Source organism: Triturus cristatus, chromosome 7 (assembly GCF_964204655.1).
Source record: "Triturus cristatus chromosome 7, aTriCri1.1, whole genome shotgun sequence".
Taxonomy (NCBI): domain Eukaryota; kingdom Metazoa; phylum Chordata; class Amphibia; order Caudata; family Salamandridae; genus Triturus; species Triturus cristatus.
This window is the reverse complement of record NC_140590.1, coordinates 547,469,366-547,481,985: the sequence shown is the minus strand read 5'-3', so window position 1 is coordinate 547,481,985 and position 12,620 is coordinate 547,469,366. Positions and strand designations below refer to the sequence as shown.

General features: G+C 45.3%; 1 protein-coding gene across 1 annotated transcript in view; it reads left to right on the top strand.

The window, feature by feature from the left end:
- The window catches only part of MYO15B (myosin XVB), a 1,465,505-nt gene that overhangs the window by 1,311,165 nt on the left and 141,720 nt on the right, over nucleotides 1-12,620 (top strand). The gene's annotated exons all lie outside the window — the stretch shown is intronic.

Below are 12,620 nucleotides of genomic sequence, written 5' to 3'. Positions count from 1 at the left end.
GCAAACCATGGCGCCGGTGGCAACGCCTAAGTCCCTGCAATATTGGAACGAAGAGCTTCAACCCGCGGTCTCTGAGGAGCAGTGGGACTTTTGTTGCGGGCAGCTTACTGAGCTTTCGCCCAACTATAGGTTGCGTCTAATTCACTTTAAATACCTGCACAGGTTCTACAGGACCCCTATCAGCCTGCGGAAAATGGGGCTTCGTGAGACAGCTGAGTGCTGGAGGTGTGGGCAGGCCTTGGCTTCTTTTCTTCACATTGCGTGGTCATGTCTGGAGTTGGAGAGTTATTGGACTCAGGTGTTTCACTTGACGAACCAGATATTGGGTCGCTCGGACGCCCTGTCCCCTATGCTCGGGATACTGGGATACGCCAGAGATACCCCGCCGAAATCACGTAAGCTGCATGCGCTGCTCCTTCTGTTCTCTAAGCGTCAAGTGGCGATGCATTGGGGTAGACGTAGGGTGCCCACTGTGAAGGGCTGGTTGGCCGATGTAACATATGGTTATACGCAGCTTAGCACGTTTGGGGAGTTGCTGCCTTCTGCATCGCGTCCCCGTGATGTTTGGGATCCATTTGTGTCTTGGGCTCGGGAACGACAAACCTTGGAGTCTGAAGAGGGAGATTGACTGTCTGATCTCGCTGGGGGGGGCGGGGCTGAATTGTGGGAGTGGTGTACTGAACAAATTGATCCATTATTTCCCCCCTTGACCTTGTGTGGCGCTTCTGACACTAGCGTGGTTCTGTGCAGTGGCTGTGCGGTCCTGTACGATTGCTGTTTGAAGGCGCTGGTACCTCATGTATTGACCCCTGGACTTCCTACATTCCGTGCCATTGTTTGTCCTGCCTAATTTGCTATTGACATGTTGACTGCTGCCTTCTTCTCTCTCCTATGTATGGTACCCAGTAGCATACTGAATGTGATTGCACTATGATGTAACTGGCAGGTTCTGTTGGTTGTTCTTTTGTTGTAAACATTGCAAAATGTTCAATTAAAAAAAAAAAAACTTCGATGTCAAGAAAACATCCATCTGCGTCGAAGGAGAGTCATCACCGATCGACGTCAAGAAGACATCGTTCGACGTCAAGGGATAAACATTGCTCAACGTCGAAATCAACACCAAGAGAAAAGTCGACGTCGCATGAAGAGCGCAGGCGTTCGACGTCGAAATCTACATTGACTCCGAGGCAAAGATCGTTGTCAAAAGATCAGGGAAGATCTTCGATGTCGAGACCTGATTCGCCGTCAAGAGAAAGGCGATCGTCTTCGAAAGTACTGACGACGTCGAGACAAGGATCACCGTCGGAACACTCGACGTCGAGGCGGGTGCCTCCGTCAGAACACTCGACGTCGAGGCGGGTGCCTCCGTTGGAGTCGACGTCGAGGCGGGTGCCTCCGTTGGAGTAGACGTCGAGGCAGGTGCCTCCATCGTCAAAGGTCTCCAAAACTTCGGAGAAGATTGTGACGTCGAGGCGTTGGGTTCTAGGCCTCCGTCCAGGACAAGTCCTCCGTCGACGACAAGGCTCTCGACGTCGAGGCAGGACACATCGCCGGTTATCCACTCGGCGTCGAAGTCCAGATCTCCGGTGATAGGCCTATCACCGTCGAGACGGTCCTCCGCGGTGGGATACCAGGAAACGTCACACATTCGTTTGACTTTCAAGCCAGTATCGAGATGCAAATCTCCACATAGATTGGTATATACCACATCGGAGCACGATTCGTCTCGTCCTATTTCAATTTCACCTTCAGCCTCTGAAGGCTTGAGATCAAGATCCGGATCGCCGGAGGTGTTGGGTTTCTCTCCAGCTCCTCCAGTGGAACATACTTCTCAAGAGGAGGCAATACTCTGACTCAGAGCCCCATCAGGGAAATACCTCAGGACACTTCGATGATTCAGGCAGTTAATGCTTCCTTAACAAGATTGAGGGCTCTGGATCAACCGTCACGACCAGCAAGATCCCATTATCGAGGAAGAGAATTCCAACGTTCGCCCAGAAGGCGATCCAGGTCCACCTCTCGTAGAAGAGAGTCAATCAGATCAGGGAGAAGGCGGCGTTGGTCCCCCTCATCCTCTTCGTCAAGCCGTTCGTCCAGAAGGGATTATTCACCCACACTCTCAGGTACACCACCATCTAGAGTATCGCCAGTGGACGACATCAGCACCTTCCAAGATGTGTTGTGCAGAGGAGCGACAAAATTGAACATTCCCATGCCTGTTCAAGAAACCACCTCTGTCATCTTTGAGACCCTTCATGAGCGAGCGGTGTCTCGTCCACTGTTGCCTTTAGTCCCTGGGTTGCTTAAACCGGTAATGGACATCTTCCTCACGCTAGCGACTATCAAATCTGCGCCGGCGCGAATTCTTAAAAAATATCGTCCGGCCCCTGAGGATCCTCTATTTCTCAAGGCGGACCCTCCACCGGATTCTGTAATCACTGCTGCTGCCAGAAAAACTCATTCAGTGGCTTTGTCATCCACAGTGCCGCCGGATAAGGAAAGTAAATCACAAGACTCTTGGGGGAGAAGAGTATGTGGCTCGGCGGCCTCCAGTCTGAAAGTGGCCAATGCCTCAGCGCTTCTGGGGTGCTACGACAGATCACTGTGGAACTCCCTTCAGAGATTTATAGAAAAAGTACCTTCCGAAGACCGAAAGGAGATCTTGCACAAGGGCAGCCTAGTTTCAAACCAGGTGATAAGCGCAGCAGCGGATGGAGCAACGTTGGCAGCCCACTCGTATGCTCATGGGATTTCCGCCAGAAGATCCTCTTGGCTAAGGATGACGGCTCTGAAACCTGAAGCACAGGCAAGAATTTTGAATCTGCGTTTCTCTGGTAGTTCGCTTTTCGGTTCTCATGCGGATGACGAAATGGCTCGCATGAAGTCAGAACTCGAGACCATGAAAGCCGTGGGGCTAGAGAAACGAAAAGAATTCCGTCGTCGTAGGGGAACCGACAGGCGTAGCTACCAACAGAGGGTTCAAACCCCTCACTGGCAGAAAAATCAAGACCAACAAGGGCAGAAGAAGCAACAATTTCAGTCCCGCAGATCATCTAGGGGACGTGGAAATAACTGCCAGTCCAGCAGTGGAAACAAGGCTCAAGGAAAGCAATGAGAGACCGCTTCCTCCAATGCCGTCCACCGCTCCGGTGGGAGGAAGTATTGCAAACCATCTTCGAGAGTGGCAATCCATCACAAAAGACAAGTGGGTTCTAAATATACTGCAACATGGATACTCGCTTCGTTTCCGGAGTCCCCCTCCCTCGATCCACCCTGTACAATCATCTCAACACCTCAAGATGCTAAGAGAAGAAGTGGCGACCCTTCTGCTCAAATCAGCAATAGAAAGAGTTCCCAGGACGCAGAGAGAGAGAGGAGTCTACTCCAGATATTTTCTAATTCAAAAAAGAAATACAAAAGCAGAGTTCAGACCCATCTTGGACTTACGAACACTCAACAAGCATATCAAAAGAGAAAAGTTTTGCATGCTTGCGCTTCACCAAATATATCCTCATCTCCGTCGAGGCGATTGTATGTGCTCGATGGACCTGCAAGACGCGTACTTTCATATTCCCATCTTACAGAGTCATCGGAAATTTCTAAGGTTCGTAGTGGGGACCTCCCACTATCAGTTCAAGGTTCTACCATTTGGCCTGAAATCAGCTCCTTGAGTATTTACAAAATGCATGGCGGTAGTAGCGGCTGCACTGAGGCGCGCAGGAGTCTTCGTCTATCCCTATCTAGACGATTGGTTGATAAAAGGTCCATCGCCTCAGAGTGTACACTCACAGCTGGCACGCTGCCTGAATTTTTGTCACAGATTGGGACTCAGGGTGAACTTCAAGAAATCCACCTTCACACCAACACAAAGAATACACTACCTGGGTGCAACTATAGACTCCGCAGTTGGAAAAGTGTTTCCTTCGGAGGAGAGACGGTTATCCCTTATCCACAAAGGCAAGCAGATTATAACCAACAATCTGTCTACAGCACGACAGATCTCGTCTCTGCTAGGGGCCATGGCATCTTGCATATTCCTAGTGCCCAATGCCAGATTGAGGATGCGTCCTCTCCAACAAGATCTGGAGGACAAATGGGACCAAAGGAATTCACTGTGGGAGGAAACAGTCTGTCTTTCCTCAGCGGCCAGGCAGTCAATCAAGTGGTGGTTGAAGCCACTCAATCTACAGGTGGGAATTCCTTTTCATCAAGAACCCCCATCTCAGACGTTGATCACCAACGCATCCCTGCAGGGTTGGGGTGCGCATTTGGGATCCCTGCAGACCCAGGGGCTGTGGTCCAGCAGCGAACAGTTGTACCACATCAACATGCTGGAGCTCAGGGCAGTCCACCTAGCCCTCAAAGCGTTCCTACCCGCAATCAGGACGAGTCCTATTCTAGTACAAACGGACAATACCACCACAATGTACTACCTGAACAAACAGGGGGGTACTCGATCCACGACGCTCTCGCTGGAGGCTCAGTCCCTGTGGCACTGGATCCTAGCAAGGAACATTTCGATAAAGGCGGTACACCTGCCAGGAGAGCTCAACGTCAAAGCGGACTTACTCAGTCATCATTTTCAAGATCCAGAGGACTGGGTACTCATCGACGAGGTGCTAGACGACATCTTCGGCGAGTGGGGACGTCCGCAAATAGATCTCTTCGCAGACTAAAACAACGCAAAATGCCGAGGCTTCGCCTCCAGATACCATCGGCCAGGATCCATAGGATATGCCCTTTTGATCGATTGGTCAATGACATTTGTGTACGCTTTTCCGCCTCTCCCACTAATCTCCAAAGTAGTGACCAAACTGCCACACTAGTCTACCAAGAAGATCCTCATAGCACCGGACTGGCCGAGGCAGTGGTGGTACACGGATCTCCTCCACATGTCGATCCGACCTCACAAGCGTCTGCCTTGCAGACCGGACTTGTTAACCAAGATGCAGGGGAAGATTTACCATCCCAGCCTTCCCTCGCTGAGCTTAACAGCATGGCTCCTGAAGTCCTCCAGTATGGCCATTTAAACCTTCCCCAGGAGTGTATGACCATACTGAAGGAAGCTAGGAGGCCTTCTACAAGACACTCCTATTTCTGTAAGTGGAAGAGGTTTTATGTATGGTGTATTCAACATCAGTATAACCCTACAAAATGTCAAGAGGAAGTGATTTTGCCTTATCTTCTTCACTTAGCCTGGGTTGGGTTGAAATGTTCCTCCATCAAAGTTCACCTAGCGGCCATTACAGCATATAGGCGCTCTCCATCGCAGCAGTCATTCTTTAAGCTGCAGGTGGTGAAGGATTTTTTGCAGGGGCTCAAAAAGGTTTACCCCCCAGTAAGGCCTCCCTCGCCTTCTTGGGAGCTGAACTTGGTTCTTTCAAAGCTTATGAGTTCACCTTTCGAGCCCATACATAAAGCTACTTTACAGCACCTTACGTGGAAAACAGCTTTTTTAATAGCTATCACTTCAGCACGTAGGGTGAGTGAAATACAGGCCCTCTGTTCTAAAGAACCCTACACGATTTTTCACCTTAATAAGGTAGTGATGAGAACTCATCCATCTTTTTTTACCAACGGTGGTGTCAGATTTTCATGTTAATCAGACTATCTCTTTACCAACCTTTTTTACCAACCCCTCCTCACCAGCTGAGAGGGCGTTGCACTCTTTAGATGTTAAGCGGGTTCTAAAATTCTATCTAGATAGTACTGAGGCTGTCAGGAAATCTGACCAATTGTTTGTAAACTATGGTGCTGTCCGCACAGGTTTTGCTGCATCTAAACGTTCCATTGCTAGGTGGATTGTGTCAGGCATTAAATTGGCTTACCAACTGGCTCAGAAGCCATTGGTCACTCTACCTAAAGCGCATTCCACAAGAGGGAAAGCGGCTACTGCTGCTTTTCTCAATAATGTCCCACTCTCCGAGATTTGCAAAGCAGCCACTTGGAGATCTGTCCATACATTTACGAGGCATTATTGTCTGGACTCGGACACCAGACTAGACACTCAAGTAGGACAAGCCTCCTTGAGGAATCTGTTCAATAACTGATTTTTTCAATGGTTTTACTCCATGGATAGTGCAGTTCTCATTTGCCTTCAGGTGGAAGGTGGGCTTGCTATTCTATTCAGTGCTTATGACTATTGATGAGGATCCCCTGGAAGAGAAGGATAAGTTACTTACCTGTAATCCTAGTTCTCTTCCAGGGGTATCCTCATCAAAGTCATAAGCAACCCACCCGCCTCCCCAGGCAAATGAGAGGACTGTATTATTATTAAACATGGAAGAAGTATATCTTTGTGTTTAGGACTACGATCCCGCAAAGAACAACTGACCCAACTGTCACCCCTGAGGCATGATGGGATATTGGAGTCAGGGCTGCCTTAGAGGCACGGTGCCAGTTTTTACCTGTACAAGGTTTTTCAGTCTCTATGGTATTGTAGTGCAATGCAGCCTGCAGGCTAACAATGTTTTCTGAATCTGTGTTTTGCACAGTGTTCTTTTTTCTTTATCATGAGTTTTTACCTCATTAAAAAAAAAAAAAAATTTAGGTGTATTATTATACCTATGGTGGATTATTGGATATTTGTGTCTACATTGTCTAGCCTTTTGTGGGGGCTGCATTTGCTTGGGAAAAAATAATATATGTTTATACATATACAGAGCTGTATATATATGTTTTTCATATATAATTTTATTATTTCCGGGGTCCCCGCACATGGGCGGGAATATTCAGTGCTTATGACTTTGATGAGAATACCCCTGGAAGAGAACTAGGATTACAGGTAAGTAACTTATCCTTACCACGCATGCATTACAACGCGGATGCCATCCCCACGAATATCTTTTACCACGAAAATGCCTTTAACACGCATACTTTTGCAACGATTTTCGTTGTTAAATTATGCATGTTAATGGCATTTTCTTGTTAAAGGATATCGCACTTATTATCTACTCCACCCCCTCATTCCCCCTTACCTCTCCTCGATCTTCCTTGGTGACGTTCCACGTCATTAAGAGGAAGCGGAAGTGCCCTTCCGTTTCCTCTAACGACGTGGATTGCCTCCATATCTCTCTTTAATTGACGGAATCAGGTACGGTTTTTTTATATTTTATTTTTGGGGGTGCCCCCCCCAAGCCCTCTTTTTTAATCCCACGTTTTTTTTGGGGGGGGGAGAGACCCACCAACCCCCCCTTTTTTTTTTCTTTTAACTTTAGCACACATGCCTTTACTACGAATTTTGTAGTAAAGGTATGCGTGGTAAAGGATTTTCGTTGTAACCACACATGCGTTGTAATGCATGCGTGGTTATGGTTATGTGTGGAAACGGCCGCGTTGTAGTGGCCGTTTCCCCACCCTATTGTAGCCGTATCTGCCCAAGAAGGAGCAGTTCGTACCTAGCTGGTGTGTTTCTTGGAGTAATAGGGAAGCTGGTTGAAGCCACTTTACATACAGCATAACCCTCTGAGACTAGTCTTTATCTCCAAAAATAATTGTTCAGATAGGTTGTTTTTCTTTATCGGAGAATTCTTCTTCCTTAGATTTGGGCTGGCCAGGGTTTCAGTAACTGTATACATTTGCTAGAAAGTGGTACTGTCAGGCGGGTGTTGGTGCAGAGAAAGGTTTGCAGCCATGTTAAACCATTATTCAAATACAACACTACAGGTTTTGATAACTTGAATTAGAATGACAATAAAATACATTTATAGTCATATGGGGAACAAGAGTACAGTCTTAAGCTGGAAAAATTCATAATTAAACAAAAAAGAAAACCAGTCTTTAATTGAAGAAATGCTTAATTGAAAAGCAACACAGTGAAGTGTATGCTTAGTCAGAGCTTTGAAACATCAATTGGGGCCAGATGTGCGAAACTTAGTGGTGATCTGCTACATTTATGAGTTTGCACTGCTAAAACGTTTTTCCCTTTTAACTAAACCCATTTTAGAACTCAATAAAGATTTGCAGACTACTAAAATGGGTTTAGAAATGGTTCACTAATCGCTATTTTGAAGGGCCGTTTTGTTGGCATCTCTTCTAAATAGAAATTCGGTACTATGTTGGGTGGTACTAAAATCCCCCTCCTTATGTTTGCCGATGACACCCTGCTCCTTTCCCATACAAGCGGCTCTGAATGTATTTTCCAACTTCTGCTCTGACTTTGACCTGCTAGTTAACGTTTCCAAAACCAAATACATGGTTTTTAACAAAGGAAGATGTGTGAAAGGTCGTGTGCTCATGAACAACGACATTCTTGAACGCACCAACGTTATGACCTACTTGGGGGTAGTCTTTGAAAACAAGCTGAACTGGGGGCCACAAATAGATGCTCTATCACTTAAATTTGCACAGCTCTCAGGGTGCTTGGTAAAAGAACAAAAGCAATCCCAGTCGAAGATGATAGGCCCCCCCATTAAAATTTATAATGCAAGAATCAATTCAGCGATCCTATATGGCGCTGAACTTTGGGGTTTTGCCGATCTATCTCCCCTGGTCAAGGCGCAATACAAATTTCTCAGGAAGCTTACTGGTCTCCCATGTTCCACTCCAGTGAAACCGCTCCTATTGGACCTTGGTTGCCATCCTTTTGACGACATTGCTAGGTTTAGACCACTGGCATTCTGGAGGAGATTATGGACGGTCCCGGAATTAGGCCTCTATGCTAAGGCATTCCTGGATGTCCGTTCTATTTTGGGAGCAGGTAACATCAACTGGTTTAGGCAAGTCCGCCAACTTTTGGAATCTATGGGACTGGGCACCCTCTGGACCGATCCGGCTAATAACCTTTTCCCACCTAAAAACATTTTAAAAGCCTCTACTGGTCAATGGTGCACCAAAAACATCTATCCTCAGTCCCAGTTGAATCCCTGTCTGGCAGGTTTTTCGAGTTTAAAAAAAGTACCCTTTTTAGAAGCTTACTGGGACACAATTACCAGGCCCAGCGACAGGAAACTTTACCACCAATTTAGGGTTGGCACCCTACCAACTAACTCATTTACAAAAAAATGGAAGGTAGTGTCCAGCGATTCCTGCAGCTGGTGTACTGATTGTGTCGACTCAGTGGGCCACATATTTTTCGCTTGCCCGGCATATGTTGCCCCCCGGGCCAAATGGCTTAAACCTATTTGCCGCACATTGGGAACTAGACTGGGGTTCGTAGCACTAAGAATTCTGAGATCTGACACAAGCGAATGTGTCGTAGTTGCTGTGGCCAAATTTCTGGGTTGGGTTTGGGTCATTAGAAATAGGAGGCTTTAGTTTTTAGTGTATTGTTAATTCTTGATTTTATATGTGTCAACTGAACTTGTTCTTATTACTTATCCTGATTGTAATCCTTTTTAATCTGTCTTTTTTGATGAAACATTCGATAATAAAGACAAATGAAATGAAATTCGGTACCCTATGTATCAATAGTTTGACTGAAATTCTGGTTGTTATCTTGCAAGTTGCTGACACCCAAGTTGCGATCGTAACTTATTAGCAGAAGGGAAGGGGGTCCCCCTTCCGGACCCTTTCTCTTTGCAAATTGGGGTACAAGTTTAATGGGGAGAAGGCAGTGGTGTAGTTGATTACTGCCAACTATCATTGAAGCTTTTTTAAAACAATTTTTTTTTTTTTAAAGGCATAATAGTTTCTTTTAAGGAAATTAGGCTGCTGTTTTTACAAAAGGTTTTTTAAAAGCAATCACAGGGATAGTGGTCTACTGACCTTTGCAGTCCACAATATCTGATTGTGACCAATCGTAATGAGTTGCATTAGGCAGATCTGTGACTCATTAGTATTGTTTATTTTATGAACCGTCCTATTCGTACGTACGTAGGTTAGTAAAATACATTTTGTCTCTCCAAAATAGTCACAATTGCAGCCAGCTTTTTGCAACCAGATAGTACATGTGGCCCTTAATCTTGAAACCCTTAACATAAAACATGTTTCTGATCTTAAACCCTTCATCAAATTTAGAGGCTATTTATAATTTAGTGGGTGACTCACCAATGCAGCAGAGGGATGCATGACTGCCTGCCATACTTGGAGATCCCTGTCAGGCGAGCGGGATCTCTGTACCTTCAACAAAGCCTCCACAACAACTCCACTGAAGGAACTGAAGCTTACCCTAGTGTGCCTTATGGTTAATGTACCTTCTCTGAAGAGCTTTTTGTTTTTCAAAAACAAACTCCCAAAGAAAAAATAGTTTTTTTGTTGATAACGAAAAATATTGTAGCCCTGACAAGCTGGGAGTTTTCTCCCAGAGTGTGGGGTAATTTCTTTGCTTTCCTGTTCTAGACAGTCGGGCTATTCCTGGCAGTCTCAATATGGAAAAATGTACATCTGAATGTCTTCCCTAAATAGGGTAGATAGTCTGAGGTACATTGATCAACAGCTCAATGGCCACTGGCCTGTTGGTCAGCAGAGATGTGGTGTCAGAAATCTGGTGCTTCCTGGGACTAATTAGAGCTGGGATACAGTCTGTTTAGCAGAGGTGCTTGTATCAAAAGAGGGAGGGGACCAGGAGCAATTAGGTGAATAGGTCCAGCATACAAGCAGGGGCATTACCAATACCTTAATCGGGTGAGTTCCTTATACTAGTTTAACCTTTTTACATATATCTCCTGAGTGTAAGTGATATTCATGTTGTGACTTCACAATTGTCATGTTTTTGTGTGTGTAGGTGGTGTTATTATATTTTTTACAGTGCTTGCTGCACGCACATCATATGGGGGCATGTTTTGACTTTTCATCTCATGCCTCACCCTAATAATGATTACTTGTGGTTTACAGTCTATATTGATATGGCTGTCTTTTAAGTTTTAGGACGGTTTTTACCTACTTTGAGGTACTAGATTTACCACAATTTGATTGAGTGAATTGGTAATCTCCTATTGAGAATACACACCCAGAGATTCCAGCCACTGTGGAGAGTAGAGTAGTTTTAGGTCCTGAGGAATTGCCACTGTGGAGAGTAGAGTAGTTTTAGGTCCTGAGGAATTGCCACAGAATTATTTTTGACAACAATAGGTGAGAAACATGTTGACCTTTTAAGACCCACTAAGCGATCTAGGACCATTGTATCCTTCGATAGTAATCACCATTTTAACTAGACAAGGGAACTCATTCCTTAAAATGTAATGTCTCTGAGGAACACTTAGTCTACTTCAATACTCTTTTCTTTTTCATATCACTTTTTACTAATCTGCACTATTGGCCCAAACACCCTCAGTTCATCAAACGGAAGTTCTATAAAAGATCTCCAGCAAAGTGCCTCGTTGTGTGTACCCATCAGGCATTGCAGAGCCTGCCCGACGAGGAGCTTGCCCAGCGATGCAGCGTGAAACCCATCCAGGTGTGTGAGGGGACTTGCTACTATTGGAGCATATTCCCACTGATAAACTGTACCTTTATACACTTATTCCACTGTCTTTAAAAGGAACTGCATACTCTTGTTGGATCTTTAGCAGATGGACACCTGCCACTTTTTAGTGGTTGTCCCACGTCCACCAAACTCTAAATGACCCCCTTAGCTTAGTAACTAGATTGTGTTTTCAGGCACAACAGATGTTTTGTCAATCAAACGCAGTGTGGAAAGAATTCAGAGTGAACATTATATATCCTAACAAATGTGTGATTATGCTACATGGTTTTCTTTAGCTGTGTGAAGAGTATATGGGAGATATTTTTACAAGCTAGAAACACATTAATTTAAACTTAAACTCCCTTAGGGGAGAGGAGTTGGCCTAACGGCTAGGGTGCTCGACCTCGGAACTGGGTTCGAGTCTGGGTAATGACGCTAAACATCCTGAGATTCTGAGCAAATCACTTAATCTCCCCGTGCCTAACAAAAAATGAATGTGTGTCCTCATGTAACATAACTGGTGCTATGTAAAGCGCTCTGATACCCGATTCGGGTCAAGTTCGCGCTATATAAAATTGTAAAAAAAAAAAAAAAAAAAAAATCCTACAATTATCTAGCCATTTTGTCCTCTTTATGGAGCAGGACAGTGTAGCATCTGTACTATAAACGGTGATGGCAGCAGCATTTATGGATGTCCTCAAAACACACAAAATGTTAAAATGTTGTGCAGTGTCCACCGCTGCATAGTCCAGATGTAGTAGGAGAGATCTCCAGCACGTGTGAGCCCCACCCCCCCAGATTCAAATCAAATTAGGATCACATGGCAGAAGAGCACATGAGGGCAACAAGAAAGGGACCTTGATTTCGCCCTTTTCATACTGGATGGGTTTCCTTTTAACACTTAATATAGAGATTCAAACTAAAGTTCTTCTTTTTTAAGGGCTAACACAAGTTTGCTTCTGAAGTGATTTTAGATTTCTACATGAACCAGATTCAACATCACTAGCAGAGTAAACTGACGAGTAAAGAGCCTTGCTGTACTATTTGACCAGCTGGTAGTAGTCTGTGGCCTGACAGTGTTGGGTTAGGCATCGTTGAGTCAGGATCACATGAAGGATTGTTTATTTATGTGATTATCTTTGCAGAGTGTAAGCCGTGCCCTTCAACGAAATGCTGTGGTCATGTGACTAGGTCTAAATCAATAACAATAGTGCTGCTTGACACAATTCCGGAAAGAGGGAATTTACACAGCCACCCATGGATATTTTATAATCCT